The sequence below is a fragment of the Toxotes jaculatrix genome, chromosome 6, assembly GCF_017976425.1.
Source record: "Toxotes jaculatrix isolate fToxJac2 chromosome 6, fToxJac2.pri, whole genome shotgun sequence".
Taxonomy (NCBI): domain Eukaryota; kingdom Metazoa; phylum Chordata; class Actinopteri; family Toxotidae; genus Toxotes; species Toxotes jaculatrix.
In genome coordinates this window covers 24296368-24315932 of record NC_054399.1, presented here as the reverse complement: position 1 = coordinate 24315932, position 19565 = coordinate 24296368, and the positions used below count along the sequence as shown (strand labels likewise).

The following is a 19565-nucleotide window of genomic DNA, read 5'->3' as shown; positions in this document are numbered from 1 at the left end:
CATTACTGATGAATTGTTTTGTCTATCATGTAAATGTTTGGTGTATTTGCTCCATGAAATAGGAGTTAAAAGAGCCAAAAAAAAAAAAGTTCTGTAAAGCTGTAATATTTATATTCTTAAAGATATAATACTTCTTTAAAAATAGCAATGAATAACACGGTACATCAAATGTTGATGTGACTTATTGGGAAGTCCACATCCACCTGTTTTTAATATTAAAATATTGATTGGCGCAGCTTTAAAGACAGGAAACTGTTTATCTGAATAGTTTTATTTGAGCTTGAGTTTTTCCACTAAATAAAACAAATGAAAACGTCTGTCTGTGTGGTCTCTTTTCAACAGTGAATGATTAATGATTAATGATTTTTTTTTTTTTTTGTCATCAGTAAATCACAGTGGTGACAGCAACGTCATCCTGTGCACCACCAAAATTGATTGATTAGTACTGAACATTGACTTATGTCAGGATAAAAGGACAAAAAGGACAGTTTCAGTGCTTAAGTATGCAAATGTCAGGTACATGCTTGACTGGACTGATTCCATTTTCTGCCACTTTATACTTTTACTCCACAACATTTCTGAGAAAAATAATTGTATTTTACTGTACTCCTACTCTAGAGCAGACTGAAACATTTCCAGAGCAATTGAGCTATATTTAACAACACTGCAGTCTATTTGTCGTCCCTCCCTCTCTCTCTCTCTCTCTCCTCCGTCCCTCACACTCAGGGACGGGGGAGGGACGGGGGAGGAACGGAGGAGGGACGGGGAAGGGCTGACAGGGGGAATGACGGGACAGTCCAGACACGACACTACCTACCGTTAGAGTGCTCCTCACATTAATCTAGGCAGCATGATCCCGACAAGCATTCGCTGTGCGATCTTCTTATTCCTGTTCACAGGTGAGTTTACGCAGTGTGCCGCTTTAACCGCACGTGTCGTTTGCGCGTTCAGATTTCAGAGCCGTCAAAACAAACAGCTTTATGAGCGCATGGATTTAAAGGTGACATAGCAGAGCAGATGTGCTTTCGTGAATGGAGTGATGAGGAAAAAATGGCAGTTCATGTCAAAAAACACCCTCACGTTAAAGTGCGAACTTACCGGCTGATCTGAGACCCGCCGGCCGGGGCTTTCCCTCGGCTGCAGTGACAAGCAAAAAGCCGCTGCTGGTTAAGGTGTAGCTCATATTCATTCATATTCATATAAAGCAAACCTTTACATTCTGACATTGAGTGAGCGTTCCGGTCTGTGTAAACCAGCTCAGAACAACAATACTTGAAAGTTAGCTGAAAGTGTGAACAGAAAACCACAGCCGCTTTCACTGTTCACAGGCATGTGTGTTGTGTGTGCGACTGCAGATAGAAAATACAGATTCAGATAATCTGGTACGAAGCATCTTCTTTCTCTCTGTTTGAGGTTAGTGTGGAGGGCGTGAGCCCTGCTACAGTTTCAGTGCCCATGTTGATTGTTTGTAATCGGAGGAATTCCTGGAAATGGCTCTGTGAAATATTGTTGCAAAAGATGGGGGCTTTCCACCTGATCAGGACCAGAGGTGGAAGATAACACTGGGGTGTGTAAATGGGCCAGAGAAAGTCCCGGGTGATGAAATTAAACAATGACAGTGATGTGCAGGTTCATGGGGAAGCTCGTGGAACGTGACAGACAGATGTTATTTGATGATTCACACCTGGAGGCCTCCCACTTTAGGAGCAGGTGATCCTAAAGGATCAGCTCTACCAATACTACTAACTGTTACAGCGGTTTCATCCCAAATGTATAAACCATAAACATTGCACCTTCTGTTGGGAACAGTGAACACTGGTCCTACAAGTTTATGGGGAGAACATATTCTTTTGTAAAGTAAAGGGAGTGCCCAGTAACATGGGTGACATCATCTTTGTCCATAAACAGCACTAGTGGGGAGGGGGGGAGCATTATCTGTGACATCACCCAGGTGTCCTGACGTAGATGTAAGGGACAGTTTGAGTTTTTGGACTTTGAAAGATGAGAGTGTGTAGTAACACCTGCATGCACTTGTCCCTTGCACCTCACATGGTCTCCTTACAGTTGGAAAACATCTGGAGAACAGACTCACATGGTACAAAAATCCAAATTACAGCAACACTTCCTAAATGAGATTTTACCCGCTCAGTTAAAGAGACAGAGGGTGGAAATCAGCTGGTCTGACAACAGTGAGAATCTGTTTGATCTAAACCACTGTCTCAGTTTGTCTCAGAGAAACCAAAGCTCATTTCAGTACTGGTTTACACACTTATCTCTGGCTCAGATTTTTACAGCTCATTCACACTGCGCCTTCAGAGATCTGTTTAACAATCAGTGTCTAGTGTACTTATATTAAAAGCTCTTAATCGCTCTCAGATTACACTGTTTGACAGCTCGGTGGTGATAAGGTGGCTGAGCACACATGAAAACAAGTCTGTAATTATACTCCTCTCTTTACAGATACTCTTTGACTGACACACCTCTTTATCTCCTCCCCATCATTTCCCTCCTTAGCTGCAGATTCCTGCGTTTCAAATCCCAGCATATATCCCTCTGTCTTGACATGTCTTGACATGTCTTGACCCCTGACCCTGAGACCTACTGGGACAGACGGAATATGGATTACTCATTAAATTGTAGACAGTGATTTAAGATCATTGTGTTTCTCTTACCATGAATCTGGCTTTACTTTACTTTTCTGTGAAAATCAATAAAATGAAACCAACTTAAAAGTGACCTTATGTAACCTCTGGGGAACAGCAGCCACTGTGGCTTCATGTTTGAACATAATGTAACAGCAGAACAAGTAGAGGAGACTGATAGAGTCAGAAAAGTGGCCTTGTGTTATACAGCAGTGTCTTTACACACCTACTTTACACAGCTCTTGTTCCCTCAGCCCTTGAAAATTAATCCTGAGGCAGCTGATCATTTTACTGCTCCTTAGGAAAACACAGTGTCTTTGGTTTTGAAAGATAAACCACTACAAGGTAGCTATTGATAACAGCTCACTCCTAATTAATGCAATAGGATTCAGTAACCACAAATGTCAAGTAGCCTTCAGCTTGGCTGCAACACATTAGCTAATTAACTCACTAACCTGAATGAACAGCATCCTAATCACAGCTGGGTAGTACAACCGTGGGGTTTCCAGAAACAACCTGTCCTGCTCTGTCTCTTCAGAACACCCTCACTGAACCTGATAACACAGCTTGATTCTGCCTGTTGTTACCTGCCAAGTGAGCGACCGTCTTGACTGTGTTGTTTGTTTGTTTCAGGTTGTGTGGCTCTGACGATGACGCAGCTTCCTTTGGCTTCACCACCTCTAAACTGCAGTGTCACGCAGCGACCTGACGGTTTGTTTGGATACCATCAGACAAAGCCTGATGCGTCTTCTTCTTCTGAGCCATGGAGCTGTTGTTTTTTCTTTTGCTTTTCTCTTGTGCTTTGTTTAATTTCTGTACTTCACTTTTATTTCAATCAGGAGAAACTTAAATCTGAGGTAAATTTATTGTGAACAGGTAGAACAGACTTTGGCGCTCAGACCCAGATGGGAAGTAGATCACCATGGGAAGTGATTGTATGGATTAGATGCTTCCAAAGTGAAAGAAACTCACCCAGAGCCTGGATACTGGTGGTGGTGATGAGGTCTGGAGCTTGAGACTGGGACATGTCCTTAGGGGGAGACTTCAGATCAGAGGGTGATTGGAGAGGGCCGGGTATCCACAGTTGAGGTGGTGAAAAGGGTGGAGGTGGGTCACGAATTGCCTCGGTCCTGAAATGACAGAGAGAACACTTTGAAAGTTTGACAGCTTATAGGGCGGAATGATTTTGGAAAATAATCTAATTGTGATATTTTTTTCCCCAGTATTGTGATTGCGATTTAATATGCAATTATTTTTTAAAAGCTCTTTATCTTCTGTATTATTCAATAACAACAAGCAATAAATCATTGTAGTATGACCAAAACAATATTTAAACATTAAACATTACTTATTATTCCGCAGCGACTTTCTCTTTGCATTTTGTGTGTAACTCCCGTATGGGGACCTGGCTAAAATATGTGTGGGACGGCATCGTGTTGTGTCGCTTATCCAGTGTATTTATTAAACCAGCGAACCCAGGCTTGGTCCCCTTACTGAGGGGCATCATATCTTTTGGGATGCACTCTGTTATTTTTTGATAAATTTCCATGTGCCGTTTTGAAGTACGCTCATATGGAGTTACGCTTTCAAATATTTCTGTAATTGATCCTTGCCGGGTTGTCTTTGGTTTACTTGAGTATGTGCTCGGCATTTTAGCCATGCATCTATCATACGCTCTTCTGTGGTGTTTGTGTTTTTTTTTTTTTTTTAAGTGCTGAAACAAGTTAGTAGTGTTGCCCTTAAGGTAGCAACCTTAACAAGGCAGGTTTTGCACAATACCTTACCCTGCGCAACGTCTTTTTTTTCCAAAATATTCCCACACAACTGACGCACTGTTCCTCTTTGGCACAAAATTTTCCGCAGTGTCAGCTTCTGTCGAGCCTGAGGCCATTCTTAACCAGATTAACACGCAATCAGTCTGGCATGTCGCCTGACAGAGTGTAATCATTCCTGAGGTTTTATAAATGTGCTTTTGCAAAGTTTAAATTTTCTTTATTAAATTTGGGACAACCTATTTCTACACTTTCAAACTATTTGTTTGAAAGTGTGGATTTCTCCCACAGAAGAGCTTAACTTGTTAACTGCATGTTTAATGTTTTTCAGTCGTAAGCTCTGCTCTTTGCCTGCAGTCCTTTGGGTTTGTTTGTCTGCTCTGATCGTTTGCTTGTTATTTTCCAGCGCACTGTAATCGCCCTTGACGACAAATTCACTGAACACCTTGTTCAGAATCTCACTAACCAATCCATCATCCTGAAACACTGTCTGGATTTCCTGTACCACAGAGTGGACTGTCCTCCAGTTGGGGTAAGGGATTTTTTTTTTTTTTTTTTTTGGCAGACTGAGTATTGCTCAGTCCTTTCCTGTCGCTCATTTGCTGGCAACAGGAAAGGAATCTCCTTCCTGAACGGGTTTCCCTGCTTTTGATAACTGTGTTTATTTGACCCCACAGTGGTTGTTAGGAATGGAAACATTTTAGACACAAACGTGAGCAGTAAAATCTGCGAGTATTCTTTTGATATGATAGGTTTTTACAAAAGCAGTACAAGTATTTACCTGTAAGCTTTTCACAGTCATTTGCATGCAGATGGAGCGGCTGAAAACTGACTCTTTTAGGAACTGTCATTCAGCCAGATAAGCTATATGACCCTCCCAGATGTACGGTCTCACAGCACACTGCTCTTTCATAAATGCCAGGGGAGGTGAATGCATGCTTTTTGTTGTGTATTGTGAATAGCACAGTGGTCACAGTTATTTGTTTTGTGTGTTTTGTGTTTGCTGAGGCTACACCGGACGAATGTTATGTGTTAATCTGTGTTAATGTTACAAATTAAACAACTAAATAGAAAAGAACAAGGAAACAAAAAGTCATTTGAAATAAAGACTGTGACGAAGTCATCCTCTAAAAACTGAAGTTACTGTCAAAAACTTTACCTGCATTTAGTCTGGTACAGACTCTGCCTTTTTCACTAACCCGTTTCCTGTAACCCACTGTCTCTCTGCTTCTCTTTCTTCCTCAGATCGACTGGGAGGAAACAAACTGCATAGGTGAGTCGTGCAGGAAAACCAAAAACTGTAAAAGTTCCAAAAAGTTCCAACCTTTTTGTGTTTCAGCAGACTCAAACCTAATTTTCCAAATGAACACAAATGAAACTTTCAACATGATAATAAGATAAAAATCACAACAGACTGTGCTGAAGACAGAGGGCAAACATTTTTTTTTACATCATTTACATGTCAGCTAGACTTTTACTGGTTTTTCTGTTTCACAGTGAACTGCAGTCTCCTCTTACACCAGAAGCCTCATCCATTCACTGGTGAGTCACACACACGTTTCCTGGTGTGGTTCACAGGCGTTTCCACAAGCTGTGGTTGTGGAGTCTCACCTGTGGTTTAGGGACCAGAAGCACTGCGGATGAGGTTCAGGATATGGTGATTTTGGTTAAATATAAATGAACATGCTGTGTCTGAGGCCACTGAAGAACTTTCTCTGTATTAAACTGGACCAGGATCTTTCTCCTGACCTCAAACAAGTGCTTTCAGTGTCTGAACAGAACCAGAACCCAGTTTAATGAAGCTGGAGTCATTGCAGGTGGATGTTGTACTGCAGGTGTGTATAGATGTAGTTTCAGGGAAACAGGGTCATTAAAATGATGCAGCAGACATTTAGAATATTTGATGTAAAAGGACAGTGCAACCATAAAAAAGCATGGATTTGAGAATTTCAGGCCAGTGTTTGCAGATTGTACTTAAATGAATAAGTACATAAAACTAAGGGTGGTGTATTTTTGTGATAGCTGAGGAGGTTTGAGGCTCTGATTGTTCTGTGTTTGTTAAATCTGGAAACACTGAACGGTGTTAGCAGACTTATTTGTGTTGCAAACTGTCCATTAAATAAGTTGATGAAGCGTCAGAGTTTCCCTAGCAGGCCGAGCTCTGCTCCTTCTCCATCACTTCCAGACATTCCCCCGTCACACAGTCCCACCCACACAGTCCACAGTTAGGTCAACTGGCAACTGTACATTGCCTCATGCCATCACGTCCTGTTTCTTTAGGTTAACAGTTTCCACCTTGCTTCCAGTCTTTGTGCTAATCTCAGCTAAACAGGTATAAACAGGCATCTGTAGGAGTGGTTCGGAAATATGTGCCATGTTTGTGACACTTTGCCCTCATTCTTGTCTTTCAGGGAACAATTTCTTCAGCTGGTTGACTGCTGGTGTTATCTTTGGTTTAGTTTTTTTTGCCATCGTCCTAATCATCGTCTTCGTCAAATGCAGAAGAACAGGATCTAAGAACGTGACTTCAAACACTCAGTATCTTAGGACTGAGACAACAGATGGTGGCTATGTTTAGATTAGCTTTGGTCTGATACAGCCACTAATTTACTACACAATGATTTCATTAATAATAATAATAATAATAATACGTTTAAATAGTAATAATAATGTTAAATCTAGCTGCCTGGTTAGCTCAGTTGGTAGAGCAAGAGACTTAATCTCTCGGGGTCGTGGGTTTGAGCCCTACTCCAGGCGGCACCGCCTCCCATGGGCCCACCACCCATGGGAGGTGCTGTAGGACTTCGGTGCATTGTGGACTGGGCAGCAGCCCCCCCTGCGACCTGGGCCTGCCCCCAGATAAGCAGCAGCAGATGATGACGTGACATGTTAAATCTATTTAAAAGGTGACCTAAAGACAGCAGAAGAGAATTAAATTGAAATAAACAACATGAACGTCACACATAAAAATGATTAAAATCAATAATTATTATTACTATATATTAAAAAGTAGAGCTAAAACCTAAAGTATGTCAAATATATTAATATATCAATATTTAGAAAGAATAAAAAAGGTGGTACAATATTAATATATAATATATATTATATATATATACACACACACACACACATATTTGGTCTGTGGAAAGACCAGGGAGGATAAAGACAAAACTTTAAAGTAATGGTTTATTCTAGGAAATACTTGTATTTTCTTTCATTGCCAACAGATAGATGAGAAAATATCTGTGGCTCCTGCAAGCCATTGTTTCCGACCAGAAATAATCTGGTACATAAGGTTTCAATTTCACACTTTGTTTTTTGTATATATTAAAAAAAATAAAAAATAAAAAAAATAAAATAAAATAAACAGCTGTAACGAGCTAATCAGCTAGCTTTACAGGTGCTAATAGGCGTGCTTCTCTTACCTTTACACAGAGCCAGGCTAGCTGTTTCCCCTGTTTCAGGTCTTCATGCTAAACTAAGCTAAGCGGCTGCTGGCTGCAGCTCCATTAGTCTGATTAGTCTGAAAATCTGACTGTGCCAATATCTGCTACCATTTACCACCACATGCAGACTGTCAGAAACCAGTCTGATTAACACTGCCGTTGATCTTCCACTGTGGAAGTCGGGAGATTAAATCATATGTTACTTGATAGATTTTCTTTATGGTGCAGAGAGCTCTCCTTGTGATATTCAAACTCGTACAGACATGTTTCTTACACTTAAATATCACAAAGAAAATATGTATGTAAATTTCTTTTCTGCAATGCAAGTGCTATGAGGTTGTATTTCCTGCTGATCATCTGAATGGTTTTATGGTGCTCTTAATGTTGCTTGAGTGATTTTTAATAAATGAAATGAATTAAATCAATATCTGTCTCAGTTTACTGATGTGACGCCTTTATGTTTGTGTCCATTTTAATTTTAAGATCTTCAGATGTTTTTGTTTTTTTTTATTGTCTTCAGTAAATCACGGTGGTGACAGGGATGTGAGTTATCAAAACATACACACATGCCATTTGTTGATGCTGTAAAATAGTTTGGCTCCATCAGTATTGTTTGAAAATGCGTATAGAGAGAGCTCTGAAGGTATCCTGTGGTATCAGGCACAAAGATGTTCAGCAGCAGATTGTTTAAGCTCGATCGGACTGAGTTCTGGAGAAGTTGGAAGCCAGGTCAACACCTCTGGCACCTCCTCTGGCTAAAAAGGAAGTGCGAAGGAGATAACGAAGGTCGGTACCTCCCATAACCCAGACAAACTGTGACAAACTGTGAAGCGCGCACGTACGACATGGTGCATTTCTGAGGAGAGGTGGGTCCGCGCGGTGCCACCGGACTGTTGGACGCTCCATCAGAAGGGACGCTGCTCTCTGAGGTGAGTCTGTCCTCTGTGTTTTAAATCTGCAGATTGTTCGGTACAGAAACTTTCCCAGCGCAGGGATGAACTCCTCAGAGGAAGGTGGGTTCACATAAAGTCACGCGTCTTCACGCATCTGCTCTCTGTCCTCTCGGGTGGATTATCGTCCGTAACTGTGCGTCAGGTTTACGAGGCTGAAGTCAGCTTCCGATTCATTTATTCTGTTTTCAAAAAATGCAACAAAGGGCGATTTTGCAGTTTTTCTCCCACGCCCAGACCACATAAGACTAGGCTGCTTGCCATCAGGCAAGGCAGGCAAATGCTTGGGGACCCAGGCTTTGAGTCAAGTCCAGTCAAGTAGCTTTTTTTTCAGCCATGTACATAGTACACAGTGAGACGAAACAGCGTTTCACCGGGAACAACTGGTGATATGCACAACTGTTAAAACACAGTAGAGACAAGACAGATACAGTATAGTGCACACACACTATTTCGAACCACACATGCACACATAACACACACAACACACACACAATCACTGAGATCACACATTTTTTCTTGCACACACATGCACACTGACACACACTCACATGTTAGACGGCATGGCTATTAACAGATTAACAGAACACTGGTAAACACGTAGTTATGATTAGATTATTAAATGTATATATATGATATGGGATATTAGCGGCAAGAGAGCATAGAGGTGTCGTGTGCAGGTTTGTTATATTGTGTTGCACCTCCAAAATGAACGGCAAAACACACACCCTTCTTAGTTTTCCTTTTCTTTAATTGCAACATGCCCTGTTATGGTAGCATACGTCCTCAGACAGGCACAACTAACACCACGGCACCGCTCCACTTTTCCGTTTTCTTAAAGTGGCAGCGCTATCTTACTAAAGAGCCAGTAGAACAATTTCTCTTCGAAAATACTGAGAATTACGGCAAAAATAATACTGTTAAACCTGATAACATGAAAACAATAAACAAAATCATGAAATAACATATTTTGTATATCTTGAGGCATATAAACTTAAATGAGCACACTGATAAAAAAAAAAAACCTGGAACATAAAATAATGGTTCCAGGGCGCTACAATTGCACGAAAGGTCAACAGTCTGACTGCCTGGGGAAAGAAGCTCTTCACCATTCTGGAGGTGCAGGCAGTGATACTGCGGAACCTTCTGTCTGATGGTAGTAAGGTGAAGAGTCCATGGGAGGGATGGGTAATGTCTTTGTTCTTGGCTTTGTGCAGGCAGCAAGTGTTGTAGATGTCTGGAAAGGGGGGCAGAGAGGCTCCTGTGATCTTTTCGGCCGTCCTCACAATCCGCTGCAGGGCCTTACTGTCTGCAGCAGTGCAGTTGCCAAACCATGCTGTGATAGCGCAGCTGAGGATGCTCTCAATAGTCCTTCTGTAGAATGTTGTCAGGATGGTGGTTGGGAGGTGGGCTTTATGCAGCCTCCTCAGAAAGTACAGACTCTGCTGGACTTTCTTTGTGGTGTGTTTGGTGTTTTGCGTCCACGTGAGGTCGTCTGTTATGTGCATGCCCAGAAACTTTGTACTCTGGACAATCTCCACTGAGAGGTTGTTGATGCACAGTAGAGTGTGTTTGTGTGGGGTCCATCTGAAGTCAATGACCAGTTCTTTTGTTTTGTCCACGTTGAGGGACAGATTGTTGTCTGTGCACCAGTTGCTGAGCTGTGTCACCTCCTCTCTGTACAGGGTCTTGTTGCCTCCGCTGATCAAACCCACCACAGTCGTGTCACCAGCAAACTTGATGATGTGGTTTGAGCTGTGTGTTTGAATGACTAAGGCAGTGACAAGTTTGCAATGACAGTGGTGGATGGTTGCAGACGGCCCCACCCTCTTTAGAACTTGCCTTGTGCTTTAACAAAACCCTTTTTGTTTGAATCTACAAAGCTTTCTAATATCTTTAATCACAGATGACATGTATATAAGTGTGTCACATTATCATGCAAGTTCTATCCTACTCTGACCATGGGCAAGAAAAGTGACCTGACCAAAGAGAAAAAAAGTCAAGTTGTAAAGAGTATGAGCAAGGGGGGATCTACAAATGATATAGCCAAGAAATTGCAGCGTGACCACTGAACCATAAAAAGATATGTCCAAAATAGTCAAGATGGGAGAAAACCCAGATTAGAAAAAGCTTGTTGAATATTATCAAGCCAAGAACTGACAAGAATCAAACGAGAGGTTGCTAAAAGACCCTTAGCTACCAGTAAGGCCATTTTTTAAGCTGTGGGACGAGTGGCAAAGGTCCAAAAGGCAAAGATAAGACCTCCACTGAAGAAAAGACATCAGGAAAAACGGTTGTGAACACCCAACAGTAAGCTTCCCAAACATTGCCACAATCACTACAAAACACCCATAACCTTTACCTCTACATCTGCTACAAACAGGCACCCAACCATGCGGAGGTATGCCACCGCCATGCAGTACTTCTAGTTGAAGTTTGAATACAGTTGTAGAAAATATCAATACTTTAAATCAATAAAACATTTAAGGTGCCTAGTTTTTATTTTTCACAAGTTAAATGCTCTTACCACCAACTTGCATAATAGTTTGGCACACTCTGCAGATTCTGCATTAATTTAAAGATACAGCCTACAATACTTCACTATACTACATTTGAAGAAATATATTCATTATCTGACTTCTTAACAAATTTAGAAATGACTGTTAACAACAAAAAAAGGAGTTGAGTACCTGCAATGACTTGTTTGCTTAGCTAGCAGGCTGGCTAAAAATAAAATGCTAAATTATAGAATTTATATGCAAGAAATTTGTACTATTTAGGTGTATTGATGGAAGTTATTGTAAATTTCACGTTTTTAATGTTCATGTTCTTATTTTGAAAAGATGCCAAGATGCTCTTTCGAAATAAAAGTGTCATATTATTTATTATGTAGGATTTTTGCCTAGGACCCAGAGAGACCCTAGAATCGCCTCTGCCTTTATTCACAACCAGGAGTGCCTGGATCAGAAGCTAACTTCAAGGTCATGTGTGAGCTGTACAGTCACTCCGCTGTCACACTGCAACAGTTCTGCTGTGTTCACATCCCTGTTGTGAATATGTGTTGAACACTGGTTAAAGCCCCATCCACAAAAACCTTTAATTTAGTGAATAAAGCATGAAATGGTGACCACACTGGCCCCGGGGCACAGGCATTTAAAAGGCTCCACTCCTCAGAGATTTTGGTCCATGTTGACATGAGTTACTGCTGTCTTCCTATCAGCTTGAAATAATATCTTCCTCTGATCCCTGGTATGCCCAGAGAGCTGCTGCCCACTGGATATTTCCTCTTTTTCTCTGTAAACACTGGCGATGGCTGTGCAGGAAAATCCCAGTAGATCAGCAGTTCCTGAAGTACTCAGACCAGCCCGTGTGCCACCAACAACCATGCCACTCTCAAAGTCACTTAAATCGCCTTTCTTCCCCATTCTGATGCTCGTTTTGAACTTCAGCAGCTCGCCTTGACTGTGTCTAGATGCCTAAATGCATTGACTTGCTGCTATGTGATTGATGGATTAGATATTTGCTTTACCGAGCAGTTGAACAGGTGTACCTAACAAAGTGGCTGGTAAGTGTACAGCAGACCATATATCAGTACTATTTATCAGAAATCAGGTGATTTCTCACTTCTCTTTGTGTTTTTCTTCTCTGGCAGATTACGAGAAACAGCATCAGTTCCAGTTTCACCTCTATGTATTTCTGACTAATCAAAATTTCAAGCGAAAGCTCCAGCAAATATAAGGCATCTTAAAGATCAGTTCCACTGATCTTTAAGATGCCTTAAAGATCAGTTCCACTGTTTGATGGTCTGGTTAGAAATGAAACCTGTCGCTGTAGAGGTGCACCTGCCGAGCTTGTCCTGTCTCGCTGAGTCCTCCACAGGTCCTGAAGGACTTCCACTGTGAATGACTCGTCCCGTTCCTGTTTCTATCTTTATTTCTCTCTCCAGATGCCTTTGAGCTGTTTTCGGTCGTCTGACCCACATGTCAGGAAGGTGACTCTGCTGTACTACGATCACACTGAAGAAGGTCACCTGTGGTTTGGAGAAGGTGAAGCGCCTCTCTGCTCCTCCACCTCCCCACCTCTACCCTCCAGCTGTGTGGTGTGCTTCGACCGCTCCGTCCACGCAGTTTGCTCCGACCTGATGAAGGACATGACGTTGACGATGGAGGGAGAAGGTCACATAGGCATTACAGACAGTGGTAAGAGCTGCAGTAGGACTTGACTATTAAATCCAAAAGTCAGAGGTCAACAGATGAAACACCTACAGAAACATGCAAACTGTACTGTCCACCTGTCTCCTGTCTGATACCTGAACTGGAACTGTTCACCTGAGGTCTAACCATGTCTGTTTTTGTTGCAGCGTGCCCCAGACTTCTTGGTGATGGTGAGTGTCTTTTAGATCTCCGAGTCATTTTTTGTCACAAGAGAAGTATCGACCTTCTTACTTTGTTTCTTTGCAGATGTGATGCATTCTGGGCCAAAATGTGTCACATCTGTATTTGCCAGACAGATGCAGATTTAGGAAAGAGAAAAGGCCTTAAGTGCTAAAAAAGATTTCCCATCTCACATATTATAGTCTCTGTGATGTCCCATTGTAATAATCCCAGCTGTATCTTGTTTGTTGTCATTATTGATTAATCATTTATTCTAAAAAAACGTCAGAAAACATTTGAATTATTCAGCATTAAGACAAAGAAAAGAGGAAATTCACACATTTAAGCAACTGGATCCATCAAATATTTGGTATTTTTGCTTGAAAAATAATAATTTAAATTATCAATCAGTTGCTTATCAGTTTTCTGTTGATCAATTAATCACTGCAGCTCTACTAATTTTAACTGTTTTAAATACTGCCGGCTGATCATAATGTGTCTTGAATGAATAATAAAGAGCAAGTAAAGCCGTCAAATAAGTGTAGTAAAACGTTTGAACTGTTTGGAAACGCCACGGCGTTCAGAGACGGCCTAGACTGATGCATTTGATTCATCGAAGTGAAAGGGAACACACCTTCACAGCTGAGATCACAGACCACTGTCGGTACTTTACACAGTTACGTGACTCATCGTACACGTTTGTAAAGCCTCTTTTTCATTTGTGACCATTTTCAGTCTCCTCCCTGTTCTTTCCTCTGTGTCTGATAGATGCTTGGCCGTGGTGGCTGTGGTTCTTCATCTTCCTCCTCATCTTCAGCCTCATTTTTATCATCATCTCAGTGGTTTGCTGCAAACGAAGGAAAAGTAACAGAGCGACACCAGAGCAGGACCTGGAAGGGTAGGAAGCACCTTGAGCCTTAAAGTATTCTGTAATTCTCTGAAGGCCAGGATAGTCCTCAAACAAACTGTTTTTATGCGGCGTTGGAAAGTCTGTGTCTGCCTCTCTCTGTATGAAACACAGCAGGAGAAGGTGTGCAGCTACACACTGTGTCAGAGCTGGTTTTAAGCCTCTTAAATCCATGCTACCTCATGTACAGTGTTTATATTGGCTGGTTTTGTACTGTTAGTGCACATAAAGCTGCAGAAATTGTGCTGAATGAATCTTCTCCTGTGTTCACAGAAATACAAGTAAGGAACCTGTCGCTGACGCTGCAGATTAGACGGTCACCTATCCCCTACTTGCACATTTTTTAACCTTTTTGTTATTGCATCATTATTATAACTTGCTTTTAATTTTCCGTTCATGCAAAGTGAAGTGAAATTCACCATATTCCTTTAGTTAGTTACCGTTTAAAGAAAATTTAATGACACAAAAAATACTTACAAAAAAAAACAGCAACATGAAGTGAGATGGGAGTCGGAGCTGAACCGAGCAAAAGAGGCTGAGGACCTGGACCATGTCCAGACTCCTCCCCTAAACTACAAACCATCCAACTAAATGAATGAAACAAAACTGCAAACGTTGCTCTCAACTGACAACTAACAAAACATACAGTGTACTACAACACAAGTTTGGGCTCCGTGCTGCTGGAGGAGAGCCAACTGTCACCGTCCTGACTATTGGCAAACTTTGCTCTGCATGATGAACACTTTTGGTATTTAACTGTATATCAATGCTGATACTTTTGTACCTTTACAGATGTATGGTATGTGGCACTGCTACTTCTATTTGAATAAAAGATCTGAGAACATCTTCCACCAGTGTCCCCAAGCAACAGTTTACTCATTAGATCTTGTTTGTGTTTCCAGGGAACACTCAGATCTGTGCTGCAGACCACAGAGCTGGCAGGCTGCAGGGTGTGGTCACTGTGTTTCCTCCGAGCTGTGCCTTTTCTTTTCTTTCAGAAATGGGGGGATCCCAGGGTTTCTCAGAACAGGGGACAGACTCATGCTTGTTACTGTCGTCTTTCAGGTTGTGTAAAATCCTACTCTGTGGGAAGGGTTTTTTTTTTTTTATTTGGATTTTTGAAGCGTGAATTCCCACCTGCAGAAAATGAGCCTTTCTTCACATTAATGCACTTATACTTTTTCTTTCATGGACTTAAAAATATGAAGAGTACTTGTGGCATGTGCAAATGCACATGCTACATCCTACTGAGCACCCTACTGAGTCAGCACTTAGTGACCCCGCCCTGACAGGTTATCACAGCTCACAAACAGCTTCTTTTCACTGGAAACCACTGAAATCTAAATGTGGAATTTGCTTGAACATTTTCATACAACTGTTCCTGAAAAGCTTAAACCAAAGCAGCTGTCAAACATACCTGGAACTGGAGCTTTTATCTGAATGATTAAAGCTTAGAAAGGATAGCTATCTTCCTTCAGAGATTCAATAAAGGAGATTACACAAAAACATCTCCCCCTGTTCTTCATGTGTGTTCTTGAGTTGAATGCAAACTACAGACTGGAAAGAACCGAATATATGACTTCTAAAGGTCATTGGTTTTATTGTTCAAAGCACATAAATCAAATTCCTCTTACTGATTATCAGAAAACTAAAAGCGTTCTCAAGATGCAATCTGAGAAAAAACATTTCAGTCCATCTTCATTATTGATTCACCTGCAGATTATTTTCTTGATTAATAGTTTAAACTGCAAAATGTCCAATGTCCAAAAGTCAAAAGCACCAAAACATTTTATTTACAAAAATGCAAACGAGAAAAGCAGGCAGTCCTCATATCTTCCGCTGACCCCCCGGTTAAAGTACTGTGGTGGTTTCCTGTAATATTTTAAATAGAGTCTGCTCTTGGGTTATTCATTTCCTGTCAGACCACGAGTGGAAGAGTGCAGTTCATAGTAAAATGAAGAAGAAATGATGAAGCAGGTTTCTTTCATTGAGTGCAAAAGTAAAATCTGCACACATCTGAGCAAAAGATGCACATACATTCCTTTACCCATGTGTGTTAAGACAGAACACAAACTGAGTTTCAGTTCATTTAAACAAAGTCAGGTAGAATAAGGGCAGATGTGAATTACCCCTGTGGGAACAAAAACTGGCCCAAAGACACTTTCACACACATAAAAAAATCATCCTGGTTGCTATGGTTTCACTGCACAACTAATCTGTCATTGCACAACAAAGATTAGAAATCACAGCCAACTTTCCCCACTCAGACAGGCACGTAAATCTTTCACCACTTCCACTCAGATGATGAGGACTAAAGAGTCCTTGGCTGGTCAGGCTGTTCCCACGCAGCTCAGTGGATGTGAAGGGATACACCAACTTTTACAAAAGTACGTCACGCCAAGTTTGAGAGAATTTCTGTGGAAGTTTATTTGAATGAGAAAGCCTTAGCATGGGAAGATAAAATGGTAAAATAAGGTAAGGCAAGGTAAAATAATATTTCTAGAGGGGAGCTGCAGCCCTTCAGGTCCCCTCTAGAAATATTAGTTTTCACATTCAAATAATATCTGTTAAAAATAATAAACAGTTTCTCTTTAAGTGCTTGTGGATGCATTATTCTACCTCTCTAACCTGACATGACACGAGGCGAGCCGCTAAACACAACTGGCCACATCAAACCAATGGTGCAGGAAAAAAAATAGTTGAAGACCAAATAAACCACAGACATGGGGTTAAACGTGTACAGCCATTTATATAAAGCTACTGATGAATCATTATGTTCGTTAGTGCTTCATTGACAGTTTTGGATTTGTTGTAATGTTCCAAATTTGAATGTAAAAAATGAATTTGACCTGCTGACTTGTCTGATTTTGCATGAATCAATGGAAAAGTTAAAGTCAATTATACTAATAAAGCAATAATGAAAACATTTTCATTTCATGCAGATGTTTCACACGTGGTTTTGTTAAACTGTCTCAACATGAAGATAATTAGATTTACAGTGGCAAGAACAAGCAAATGAAGCCTGTAGAATCATTTGTACTTCTGTATAAATTTCTCTTAAGCTACGTTCAGATCTTCATCTAAGTTACAGTCATGAACAAAGGCAATCTGTTTGCACTAATAACACACAAATTGTTTGATGGTTGTTTGTGTCCGTGCTCGAAACATTCAAACTTTCACAGTGTGGGTTAGAAAAAGCCTGTGAAGCTCTCGGATAATGACGTCAACAGGAAGTGGTCTCTGTTCACGAGTCTAAAACACACAGATCGTGGTGGAAACATCAGCCCAGAGGTGAAGTACGGTGGACTATGATCTGGAGCTTTGCTGGAGCTGGACCTGGACCTGTCACCATCATGGAGGGAAAATTACTTTGCAGATCTCAGAGAAGTTGACACCAGAGGTCTGAGCTGAAGCAGCTGTGCAGGAAGATGAGGTCCAGGACTCCTCCTGAACACTGTGCAGATCTGATGGACAGATACTGAAAACCTGATCGGAGGTTCCACCAGTTATTAAATCCAACGGTTCGCTTACTTTTCCACCAGGACTCTGAGTGTTTAATGGCTGTGTTCAATAAAGACACAGAAGACTTTAATTGTTATTGTTATCAGCTGAAACACATTGTGTTTGTCTCTTCTTGTGACTTAGATGAAGATCAGATCACAGTTTATGATTCTAAGCAGTTTCACATTCAGTTTGAAAAGCTTGCCGTCCTGTGTAAGGCTGGAAAGGCAGCGAGCGACAAGTTCCTCTGTAACGGCGGTCGACTTCTGTCTGTCAACACAGGAGACGTCCAGTCACAATTCATCCAGGATGATGTGATCACAAAGACTATAAACAGAGGGAAACTATGAGACTCAGAGGTGATCCTGAAGGCTGAGCCAACACCATCTCTCTGCTGCTCCATCTGCACTGATACACCTCTGGTCTCACACAGGTTTTCAGTTTCCTGTGTGAAATCAGGATTCATCTGCGTAGTGTCTGTGCCCGTCTTCATGAGACTTAATGGATGTCCTCGCCACAAGGTCAGACAGCATGTCATGACAACCAGTTGTGTTTTTTAAGGCCTTAAGAGAAATACAGGAAACACAAACTCCTCCTTACCATCTCAGGCCCTTTGGCATCTGTACCATTTCCTCAGTTTGCAACAAGCCACTGAGGCGCAGATGAAGATGAAGACGATGAGGAGGATGAAGAGGAGGAGCAGCCAGAGGTGTTGAGAATCTGTCACAAGAAAAAACAGACAGAGACAGAGTGAAACCGCTGACACTCAGTGGGAGTACGTCCCCACTGAGCCTCTTCAGTTTGTAGAAGCACTGAACAGTTCAGGGCCAAATATGTTTCTGATCTGATCTGTTATCAACTGTCCAGACCCCTCAGACAGTCTGGGACCGGTCTGTCCACTGTCCCTGGAGTCAAAGCCAAACGTGAGCTGCAGTTTTTAACGATCCACAGATCTGGAACAAACTTCTGCTTCCAGCTCATTTAAATAAGGCCTTAAAACTTCAGCTTTCTGCTGCATTTATGAAGTCCGATCTGGGACAGTGTAGCTGCACTGTTGTTTGAACGGTGTTATTCTTTCAACTTATTTTTCTCTGTTATTTCACTTATTTTGAATCCTATTTATGTGTCTTCTTATGCTGGCTTTTGTTTCTAATCAAATTCACATGGCAACATAAGACAAAGCTGAATCAAAAGCTTTAGAAAGTGAAGTAAATGTGAAAGTCTGTAATATCCAGTTGTAAGATTTCTTTTCCTCATTTTGTTCTTTAATGTGGTTAGAGTCAAAACTTCCTGAATGAGTCATTATGTATGTGTACGTAACTGGCAGTTTCTTGGATGTGCCGTGAACGCCAGCACATTTAACAATAGCTGCATTCAAAGGGTTAATGAAAAACAGTTTGTGAAGTGAAAGCTGTTTCACTGCCACAGATGAGCAGTCAGTGCTCACACACTCCTTCACTGAAGAGAGAGAGGAATCTGCACTCACCATCACCAAGAAGCAGAGGGCACTCTGCAACAAAAGCAACAAACGCTGTGAACAATCATTTCAACAGTTTCACTTCAGTGATCAGTTTAGTTCTGAACGAGTGTTTAAAACCATTCTGTGACTCATGTTAACAAGCTAGTCTGATGGTATAACTGAAAAATTCTCAGTGACTTTGATCCATAACAGTGGATTCATTCAATAAATCTACATAAACTTGCATCAAGTTCAACTTTGGTGAAAACCAGCAAGACTTCTTTGACTTTGAGTTGACCTCTGACCTTATATGAACTTGAGATTTCAGAAAAGAGTTGGTCACACTTCAGCTCTCACCGCTCATCTTAATGTCAATCAGTCGACCTGCTCCCTCCATCACCAGCGTCACATTCTCCTGCAGGTTGCAGACAGTGTTGATGGACGGGTTCAAACACACCACACAGCTGGAGGGTGGAGGCGGGAAGGTGGAGGAGCAGAGAGGAGGCGCTCCTCCT

General features: G+C 41.4%; 1 long non-coding RNA gene and 1 other non-coding gene across 2 annotated transcripts; both read left to right on the top strand.

Moving 5' to 3' along the window:
• The first annotated feature begins 5492 nt into the window (after window positions 1-5492).
• Window positions 5493-7147, top strand: LOC121183658. The gene is made up of 3 exons (XR_005894215.1): window positions 5493-5687; window positions 5912-5956; window positions 6826-7147. It is a non-coding gene; the product is annotated as an uncharacterized LOC121183658 (long non-coding RNA).
• Window positions 7099-7171, top strand: trnal-uaa. The gene has a single exon. It is a non-coding gene; the product is annotated as a tRNA-Leu (tRNA).
• Window positions 7172-19565: the final 12394 nt, after the last annotated feature.